Here is a 12,052-nt window from a genome sequence, read left to right on the forward strand (position 1 = left end):
CGAGAAACTACACGTTTCTCCAACACAGGATACTGACCTAAATGAGGAGCATAGCTTCTTCTTAATCTATTATACTCCTTTACACAATTTGTATCAGCACTAACTTTTGAGTCATCAAAGTCTATCATGAATAAACCTGATAATGTTTTCACTCGTGACAAAGCAACATATGCCATACCTTCTTTGAACACAGTTGAACCAATGTTCACAAATGCACAATCTACAGTCAATCCTTGAGACTTGTGAATAGTTACAGCATATGCTAGCGAAAACGGAAACTGCTTCCTACGTACATATAAGTCTTTCACAAGCATGAAACGAACTGTACAACGACAAATGTCTTTAACTTCTTCTATCTGATCAAATTTTATTTTTAAACATTCAATTCCATCTTTTTTCTGATAATTAATAAAACCCACAACTCTTCCCATAGCTCCATTAACTAAACCTTTTTCAACATCCAAATTTCTCCTTAAAAATACTCTACAGTTCATGCAAACATATAGATTTTTTTCTAATCCAGCTGTTTTGGAAATGTTCTTCTCTAGTGAATCCAATTTATTTTTCAGTGTGCCTGTTACTGTGACAGTAATTCTTCCATCCTCAATTTTGTCCACTGCTTCTAATTTCCTGATCTCTTCCTTTTCCAATTTCAAAAGCTCCTCATTGAATATTGAGCATTCACGTAGAGTTGGCATTAAGCAGATGATACTTTTGTTTTCTGCAATGTTCTTGTATATCTTCTCTGCAACTATTTCTTCCTTTGGAAATAAATTATGTAGCAGCCGACTCTGTAATGCTTTTTTGCCAACTTCTGTGAGTAGTCCAATTCTGATATCTTTCAGAATACTTCCATATTCTTCATCGCTTGCTTGCCTCATATTAGTAGTAAGTTCCTTGTACTCAAAGAAGGACCAAATATTTGTATTTCCGATGCTTCCCAATGACTTCTTCGTGTCTTCATGTGTGACAGTATTAAACACTGGTTGTCCTTTAACTGGAGTAAGTTGCAAAAGATCTCCAAAAACTATGACGTGTTTTCCACCAAATAACATGTCATAGTCTGTCTTCAGAATTTGCTGCATTCTTAAATGCACAAAGGCAAGCATTAAGTTTGAAACCATGCTCACCTCATCAATAATGAGAACTTGCATCTTCTTCAAGACTCTTGAAACTTCCAAGGATGCTTCTCCAGTTAGCTTGTTGTATTGTATTTTGTTCTCATGCTCCACTGGTAACATTAGCAAACGATGTAAAGTGATTCCTTTTATGTTATATGCTGCTAACCCAGTTGGAGCAGTAACCACACAAGACAAAGTAGAATCCGTTTTTTGCTGTAGGTAGCTTCTGATGACTTTAATTAGGAAACTTTTTCCAGTTCCAGCTTGTCCGCTTACATACATCCTGATTGGATGAAATGATGTGCATGAGCACTCTTTTTTTTCATGTAGAAATCCGTGATCAATTTTGTTTCTGATCTCTTCATAAATTTGTTGCTGCTCTTCGTTCAGTTGTCTTTCCAAATTTGGTAAGTCTATAAATTCTTCTTGAGCTTGATTCATAGCCGTTTCCACTTCATTCATGGCTATTGATGCTTCATTTTCAACGATTGGTTGTCCTAGGGGATCTTGACTGAGTGTTTCTGAACTTTGGCTGTCCTGAGAACTGTCTCTAGCTATTTCTGCTGCAATTGTAGTTTCCTGTTCAATTTCTTCATTTAACATTTGCAGATAACTTGAGAATGTACTGCATTGTATGCTGTCTTTGCAAGCATTAAAAGAATCTTCATAGCTTTGAAATTCTCCCAGTAGTTCATCCTCTGTACGCCATGGTTTAAACAACTGTAAAAGAGCCAAGTAGTAAAATTCCTTCTTGTCAGTAGTGTCGCAACTCAGCTTCCTGTGATTTATCAAACTTCCTTTTGTTTGCTTCACCAAACATCCTTCCTCACCAATGACTTTATATTTTCCATTGTTGATGTCTTCTGCGGCTTTCCGTGAATAAATGTAGTTCTGCAGCACTTCATAGAGACACATGTTCTCCAGATGTTGACTTCTCTTGGGATAATATGTGTCCAACATGTTTGATTTCAAAATATCTGTACTTTCTGGGTCATTCTCGGCCAAATATTCAATTTCTCCAACAGATTTTAGTACCCGATTTCTCATTGCTGCAAGGCCTAAACTTGCCCAAATTATTCTTCTTGACTTCGAGTAGAGACTTGCAGAAGATAACCTATCTGAACATTCGTAGGATCCAATTTCTCGATGCGATAACATCTTCAAACTGAAACTGTACAGCTTCTTACTGACAGTCTTCTCGTGAGAAATCTCTTCCCACATTTCCTTCAATTCTGTTTTTTCTGATTTCGTAATGTAAGACGTTACATATCGAGCAACAGCAATGGAATTGTCCGCTACATACTGTATATCCATGTTAGCGTTCCACATGGATAAAATGACTGGGTTGTAGTCATTTATATTTTTTGATTCTTCTTTTCTTTTAAGGTTGTAGGTATTCTTAGGTGATTTTCTTGTGATAGTATGTCTCACAGCTGACATAAAACTGTTTACTCTTCCATTTGAAAGAACAGGTCTAGGAAATCCAAATCGACATTTAGTGTAGTATTTATCTTTGCTCTTGTATTTCCGTCGACAGTATTTTCCACACCGATGACTTTGGAAACGTAAAACTTGCTCCTTTAACTTTTTCTCTTCTGTGCTTTTTGGTATAGCACATGTTGCATATTCTTCAATGTAAGATAACACTGCTTCATCAGTATCTGTTCCAAACTTTGGGGCATCCTTGATCCACAACAGCATATGAATATGAGGAGCACCTCTTGCCTGGTACTCTTTTCTCCAAAAGAAATCTACTACTTCTCCAAGAGGTGGATTTTTTTTATTGCAGATGAAGGACATCATAGCCTCAAATCTATGATTGAAATATCTGCAAACATTAACCGGATCCAATGAGCACAGTTCTCCTGCTGTCTTGTATTCGATGTTTTTAATGTTTGAATTTGCCTCTCGTAGAAAATCCAGTAAATCATCCCAAGCGTACTCGGCACAGCTTAGTGTAACGAACCATGTTGGTGTTCCTAAATTCCGTAACATGCATTTTAATTCACCATGGCGTCGGTACCAATATTCATTTGTCCCACGCTGACACGCCATCAGATTGATCAGTTGTGTTTCCAAATGATCATCTCGGTGCTGCACTTTCTCCATAAAATCCTTAGCAGACACATTTTGTAAATGTACTCCACTTTTTAAAATGTGATTTACTGCATAAGACAGTGCAGACAAGTCGCTTTCAAATAAAAGATGGAACAAATAAGGAATACTTTGTCGAAATCTGGGATCTTCAGCATATAGTCTTGTAGTCCGATACTCAGAAGCTGGAATCTGTTCCGGACGTTCATCGTATCGTCCTCCTTTTCCTTTAGGAAACAGCTGGGGAAAACATCGAGCTTCCAAGCTCTCCTCCCATACACTCACGGGAGTTCCTTTTGCTTTCTTCATCTGAAAGAGATCAATATTGTCTCCCATAACTTATTTTGAATGAAGAGCATGTATGCTAAAATGTTCATAAATTTCTTCTTCCTTTGACTTGTCCACTTTTTCAATTTGTCCAGTTGGTGTTTCTGTGTCTTCTTGTAAATCTTCTTCTTCTTCTTCTTCTTCTATATAAATTGATTCATACCATTTGTTATTCCTTTTCAAATACAAATTTGGTCTTTGTACTTTCCGCACATCTACCAGCTCCTGCCAAATCTTCTTATTCTTTGTAGGTACACCATTAACCAGAATAATTAATGGTTCAGTTTCCAAAGTATCCGCATCAATAGTTTCCATATTTTTTTTCAAATCCAAGGGCAAATACACCACTCTACCTTTTAAACCTCTCAGTAAATCGGAAGGAGGCAATTTACCAGTTTTGGGCTCCATACGTACTATGGTCTGGAACGGATGAACACATTGAATGAGTATAGACTCATATGTATTTAATTCAGAAAGTTCAGCAGGAATAGCATCCAATTCTAAATTATTATGTACAGCTCTGGTCGGCATTCTATTTTCCTCTAACTTGTTGTAACAGTATTTACAAATACGCTGATCTTCACCCAAATCAAAACAATTTTCAAGAAATATATATGTGGCAAAATCCTTCCACTTATAATTATCTTCATTTTCACTCTTTCTGTAGAGATCAACATTCCTAGTTTGTTTTCTATAATGAGTTCTGCGGCAACAAATACAAGTAAAATTTGGTCTTTCATTAGAGATTATTGCAAATTTTGTTATGTGATCATTAAATGTGTTACTTACAGAGGGTTCTACATTCTCTTCCACTTCTTCCTCATTTACTGTGTCCTTCTCTGCACTGTTTTGTTCAGGACCAAAGTAACAAAACTGAATTTCATCAACAACCTTCTCTACATCTGATACCGTTCCTCGGAACAGAGCCCTATTCAATTCATTTAACTTTATTGCTGGACTTTTGGCAAAATACAACCGTCTCACAAACTTTCTCATTTCAGTATGATGAACAGCCAGCATCCTAAAATGATGGAAAACACTATTACACACTTTTCTAGATAGACAAGCCAGAGAATGACCCTACAAACCAGTATTCTCTCTCACTCTGCATGGATCCAGACTTTGAAGCACCTTAATCTTCTGTTTTATACTTTTTTTACTATATTCTCTTAGAAACTCACGAAATTTGTCAATAGATTCCTGACGCACAGTGCAAATACTACTACAATTCCAAGTGTACACTGGGGCTTTAGGACGTCTCCCCATAGCCTCATCTGCCATCACTTGTACCTCATCTCTTGGAACCATTATCTCCTTCTCCATTATGCAACCATTTTTTACTTCGTAAGCACGACCTCTGGTGTCAACTGCATGCAGCAAACTATTACTTTGAAAATAGCTCTCTTCATTAAAAAAAGGTTCACTACTTGAACTATGCATCCACTTTCCTAAAAACACTTTACAAAAGTTTGTTCTGTTCACTACTCTTTTCCTTTTGCTATGTGATTTCAGTACATTAACCATTTTATCTAATGTACGCATCCTATTTAAAATTAAAATGAATAGTTTCCTTTTTAATTCTAATGCCTTTGCTGCAATGGCTTCAATTTCTTTTTTTCTTTTATAAAACTTAGTCTTTTGCTTATATTTCTTCACATCCTTTATCAAATTGGACATAACTCTTCTCTGAAACATTTTTCTACGTATCTCTTTAAACGCTGTTTTTCTATTTATGTAAATCTTTTCAGTTGCAGAAGGTATATTTGCATTAACTAAATTCTCAATTTTTTCCTGTCCTTTTCTTTTCAAAACATTCTTTCCAGTACAGACATTTTGTACATTTTTCATTCTTTTGAATATATTTTTTAGAAATTGTTTTTTCTGCTTACCAGAAGATTTTTTCTTTTTCCCAACATGAGCATCTTCTGCTAACTTTGGTCCTCCAGTTGTCTTCAAATATAGTTTTTTTTTGTGAGTTTTTTGAACTCTGGATTTTGTAGGCATCTTAAATTTTGTTCACTGCTCTTCAGCAATACCTGAAAAAAACTAAAAAAAAAATCCTTTATTTTATTTAAATATATTACTATATTTTTTTTTCATAATAGTCACAAAACGTAATTTCTTTGCCAATTTGAAAACACACTTATTACTCTTTTTTTTGGCAAGTGATAATCACTTTTACAGACTGACACATTATAAATCCACTTTTCAGATTTTTTTAAATGCACATGTCCAGACTGCTTTTTCAGACCACCACCATGTGTATCCTGGGTGACTGCCTACACTGCAGCAAGGGCAACCAGCCTTAGTGATGCTGAATGTATTTGCATTACAGACTGAAACCTCAAACCCCACTCGCTTGTAAATACTGTGCATGATTATACATGGAAAGGAGCTGGGTGTGTGCTAAGAGTCTGCTTCTGCACCAAAAAATCGCTCCCCCTTTTTCCTACTAATGCAACTGTGAAATCACCAGAGCAAAACGCAATAAATCTCTGCCTGTAATTCCTATTTGCACACAGAGTCATGTTTTCACATTAGTCACAAAACGAAATTTCTTTGCCAATTTGAAAGCACACTTACTGCTCTTTTTTTTTGGCAAGTGATAATCACTTTTACAGACTGACACATTATGAATCCACTTTTCAGATTTTTTTAAATGCACATGTCCAAACTGCTTTTTCAGACCACCACCATGTGTATCCTGGGTGACTGCCTACACTCCAGCAAGGGCAACCAGCCTTAGTGATGCTGAATGTATTTGCATTACAGACTGAAACCTCAAACCCCACTCGCTTGTAAATACTGTGCATGATTATACATGGAAAGGAGCTGGGTGTGTGCTAAGAGCTCCCCCTTTTTCCTACTAATGCAAATATTAAATTACCAGAGTTGTACACAATAAATCTCTGCCTATATTTCCCAACATGTGTAACCTGGGTGACTGCCTACATTCCACCAAGGGCAACCAGCCTTAGTGATGCTGAATGTATTTGCATTACTGAGTCCAACCTCAAACCCTTAAACTATTCATTTTTTATACCAATACACCTTAATTTATCGTGAAAACATAGTCCATATTATTTTACATGTTCCTCACATTTAAATTTCTCCCAAAACAGAAAATAATAAACGCAACTTCAACAAAAAGAATTACATTTCTATTATTCATTTCTTAATTTACCATATACATCTCCTCTCAAACTCTAACCTCACCTTTAAAATTAGTTAGTTGTGAAAGAAATGTGGCACTCAAACAGCAGATTATCAGAGCCAGGATCTCTGTTCTCTACACCTCTCTCCTCTCAGCAGAACCAGATAATGGCAAAGTTTCCCTCTATTTTTCCACACATATACATGTAAGTTTCAAATCTCAGTGCTTCCCCCTTTTTTTCAAATGTAATCACACATTTCTATTGGTTGAAAACCAACCCTTTTCCAAAAGTACCCTTCCCCCAACTTGACTTCTGCCTAGTACCCTTCCCCCAACTTGACTTCTGCCTGCTACCATAGCAACAGCTCATGGAACACTGCTGTGTGGAGTCAGGTCAGAAGTTCGCCAAACAATGTTTCAATTCCACAGAGCAAGAGTGCTTGACTTTTCAAACCTAACAGCAAATCCATAGTACTGTTCTTTGCTAACACATTTTTCTGTACCAATACAAAACATGCTTCTATTAATTTACACATACAGCCTAGTTTTTATTCTAGAATGGTATGAAACAGCCAATCAGTTCTTTTTTTTTTGAAAAAAATATGTATGCCTCCATTTCCAAACTGTCTTTCTTTTCATATTGCCATTCTACTGAAAGACACCTCCTGAGTGCATCCAGTTCTCCTTTGAAGATGTTCACAGTGTGGATTGTAGGGCACAGCTATGTCTTCTGGAGTGAAAAGTTTGCAGAGAAAACAGGTATGGTGAGAGACCTTGCTTTGCCAAATGTAGACATTAAATGGATTGGTCAGAGAGGGTTAAAGTGGCACCAATTGATGCCATTGGTGAAATCCTTCATGCAAATCCAACACCCTGACCTCATAATAGTGCACTGTGGTGGCAATGACCTAGGCACGTTGACTGGGGTAGGTCTGGAAATGCTTATGAAGGACACCTTTGCACAACTGTTTTCACTTTTCCCTAAAACTGCCTTTGTGTTTTCTAACATATGCCAAAGGCAAAAATGGAACTGGTCCAATCATTTCTGTCCGCAGATTGACAAAGCAAGAAAGCACGTCAACAAATCTGTTTCTGCTTTCCTCCGTGACTATGGTATGGGTTCCATTTACCACAACAACTTGCGTTACGACATGCAAGACATTTATAGAGGAGATGGTGTGCACTTCAATGATGAAGGGAACAGAGTCTTCCTCTTGAACCTTAGACTCTGCATCGGTACTTACTTGTAGGTACCACTAAAAAATCACTTAATAAACACAACGGCTCTTTTTAGAGCCCCCTAATATCTAAACACTCAAATCTGAATTTCATTTCTTTTTTTTCTTTTTTTTTTTACCGTACGCTTACCGTAAGCTTACCGTACGCGTACCCCGTGATTTTTTAAAAAATCAATAAATGTTTTCTTTGTACTTTTCTGTCCTTCTTTGACCCCCCTTACAAATGTTAGGGGGTCTGTAACTCTCTCCCTTGCCCCCTTTTCAAGATATCACTCTTTTTTACCGGAGTGAAATACACAAAATGGCGGCCGCCGCTTCCTGGTTTCGGCCGATTCGAATGTTTACTAAGATCTAACAGCCAATCAGAATCGCGCTCGCGCACGCCACCGTACGCGTACGGTAAGCTTACGGTAAGCGTACCGTAAGCTGGCTCAGATATATATATTGATTTAAAGGCTATTTTCTCAGAATCTACTGAACAGATTTACACCAAACCTACAAAAGGCACTTCCTTGACCTGAGGACTACCTCTCTGCCAAATTTCTAGTAATTCTGTTCAGCCGTTCGGGCTGTAGCCCTGTCTAAAGGTCCTATGGAAAAATGCATGGGAAAAACGCGTTTTGGGACCCCCCTTTTATCTCAGCCCCCGCTTGACGAATCCCCCCGAGACTTTCAGGGTAGGAGCGGAGCGTAGCGCCCCACCTATTTTGAGAAATTCGCGAGGATTCGTCGACCGGCGCCAAAGTTATTCAAAATAGAATGTTGCGGATTTCCTATGGAAACAGGGTCCTAACTATAACTACCTACTGGCGACCGCCAGTAGGTAATAAATATATATATATATATACATATATATATATATATATATATATATATATATATATATATATATATATATATATATATATATAAATATAAATAAATTTCATCCAAAAAGCACCACGCTCAGAGTGCACTCTCAACAGGTGAATTTAATGGCAAAGGAACAACATCGATGGAAATTTCATATAGTTCTTCCTCAGAGGCAGCATGCAGGTCGCTCTGTTCTTTCCATCAAACTCCAACTGTGACATCCCATTCAATTTATCCTGCCCCTGTGGGCCTCGTGCATCACAGGAGTTGAAGTTCTAATTAAACCCACGTGGGTCGGAAAGTCATGAACAGTGTAAATTTTAAACCAGCATATTTATTTTTCGATTCTGCACAAAGCCTTCACCAACCATTGTCCGAAAATGCAGCCCAACTTGTTGCTCCTATATGGCAGTCTTTATTTGCATACCAAACGACTCGCCTTGGATTCCGCAATGGTGCACTCCACAACCTGGCAGGCCGTCAATAATTCATCCAAAAAGCACCACGCTCAGAGTGCACTCTCAACAAGTGAATTTAATGGCAAAGAAACAACATCGGTGGAAAATTCATCGCATGCCTTGCCTTACGCATTTCAAACTTATAGTTCTTCCTCAGAGGCAGCATGCAGGTCGCACTGTTCTTTCCATCAAACTCCAACTGTGACATCCCATTCAATTTATTCTGCCCCAATGGGCCACGTGCATCACGGGAGTTGGAGTTCTAATTAAACCCATACCAAAGGACTCACCTTGTATTCTGCGATGGTGCACTTCCACTCGAAAACTGGATACTGGATACTACACATCCACGAGCCCACCACGATAAGGTATAGTTGGTTTGTTTTTAGTTGGACAAAAGAGAACGCATTTCACCCATGTCCGTGGTGTTGGTCACCTATATATATATATATCAATAATTTATCCAGTCCACTAGAAGGCTGTGAAGCTGAAACACGTAGACCATCTTTTTAACCTATGTTCTGCATTAAACACACATGAAAACTACCTCTGCTGTGGTGCCATGAATTCTCGTGGCGGTGATCGAAATCCAAGCGTGGAATAAGTTTTGATATATATATATATATATATATATATTATCTACTGGCGGTCGCCAGTAGATAGTTATAGTTAGGACCTATTTTCCATAGGAAATCCGCAACATTCTATTCCCAATAAGTCTGGCGCCGGTTGACGAATCTTCGCGAAATTTTCCAAACTTTTGGCCAGCTCCGCTCCACTCCTACCCTGAAAGTTTTGTGGTGATTCGTCAAGCAGGGGACGAGAAAAAAGGGGGGTCCCAAAATACGTTTTCCCCATGCAATTCCCCATAGGATCTGTTGTCGCAGCTACAGCCCGAACCGCTGAACGGAATTACACCAAATTTGGCAAAGAGGTAGTCCTCAGTTCAGACTCATGCCTTTTGCATAAATGGTGTGAATCCGTTCAGTAGTTCCTGAGAAAATTAGAGTTAAATGTACATATATATCTATGGCCGGGGAGGATCCGCGGACCCTACCCGCACCGTATGCGCACCCTCCCCGAACCGAGCGCGCACCTTCCTGATCGCGCACTGAATCCTAATTGGATGTCGAGTGTCTGTCTACGTTCGAAACAAGGAACTGTTGGCGGCCATTTTCTGCCTCGGTAGAAGCGAGGCTGAAGAAGCAAGGGGAATAAGTGTGTAAAACATATAAAGGGGGCAGAGTGGAAATACTCTGACCCTGTAGAGGTGCTTAGGGGGTCCCAGAAGGACCCCTGGGGCCCCCTTTTAAAAAAATAAAAAAATGGTGAAATGCGCGCATGGTGCGCGCATCCTATCGCGTTTGGTGCACGGATCCTCTCGCGTTGGGTGCGCGGATCCAAGGAAACTTTTTTTGAAAAAAGACAAGAAATCATTGGTTGTATGACAACTTTCTACACTGAAAGGTAGGGTGTATATTTCTGTTTTTAAAGGCATGATTCTTATTGGTTAACAAAAACTGATTGTAAGGAACATTATATATGATACGCTGATATGTTGAAAAGTCAAGCACACTTGCTGTCTTGTTTAGCAACATTGTGTGCTGAACTTGTGACCTGTGTGCTCAGTGCAGTGTTCCATGACCTGTTTCTATGGTAACAGGCAGAAGGCAGATTGGGGGAAGGGTTGAAATGTATTTCATTTGGAAAAGGTTGAAATGTTTAACCAACAGAAATGTGTGTTTGCTTTTGAATTTATGTGTGAAGGATTGTGATTTGATGTTTACATGTATATGTGTGGAAAATGAAAGGGAAACTTTTCCATTCTTTGTTTTTGCTGAGAGGTGCACAGTGCAGAGATTCTGTAAAAGAAAATCTGGTGTGTGACTGATATACTTCTTAATCTACAAAACAACTTGAAAGGTGAGTTATTTAATTGTGAGGGGATGTATGTAGACTATTTTGATTTTAATAACACTAATGTATTTCTCCTGCTAAAGTGTAGGGAGTACTTTTTTCTCTACAATCTTATTGACAGTGTTTGTGCATGTAGAAAACATTCTGTGATAAGCATTTGTGTTTTTCATGTGTTTGCAGACAGATAACTGTGCTGTTTTTATATTTTGGTAGAATTAGAAACCAGTCATTGTTTATGAATTTGTGAAATGAGTTATGTTTCTATATTAAAATGTAGTACTCCTTCTAGATGAAGAAATGTGTTTTTGTATAGTGCAAGGGATAGTGTTGTTTGTCTAGAATCACACAGTGAGTATGTGTGCATTTGGGAACCACTGTGAGAGAAGCATTTGGTAACATCGTGTATTTGCTGACAGATAACTGTTTTAAAACCTGTCAAGTTGTCAAGTTTTAGTAGCATTAGAAGCCAGTCTTTGCTTATGCATTGATAAAATAAGTCATGCTTTGACACTAATGTGCTGTTCTTTAATATGTAGATTGTGTGTAGTCTCCTTGCCCCTTGCACAGTAGTGAATGAGTTTTGGTAAGCTGCTAGGGATAGTGTTGCTTGTCTAGAATCACACTGTCAGTCTGTGTGCATTTGGGAACCACTGTGAGAGAAGTATGTGGTAACATTGTGTATTTGCTGACAGATAACTGTTTTAAAAACTGTCTTGTTGTCAAGTTTTAGTAGCATTAGAAGGCAGTTTTTGCTTATGCTTTGATTACATGAGTCAGGCTTTGACACAAAAGTGCAGTCCTGAAATATGTAGATTGTGTACAGTTCCCTTACCACTTCCACTGTAGTGAATGAGTTTTGGTAAACTCCTAGGGATAGTGGTGCTTGTCTAG

Source organism: Triturus cristatus, chromosome 2_2, assembly GCF_964204655.1.
Source record: "Triturus cristatus chromosome 2_2, aTriCri1.1, whole genome shotgun sequence".
Lineage (NCBI taxonomy): Eukaryota > Metazoa > Chordata > Amphibia > Caudata > Salamandridae > Triturus > Triturus cristatus.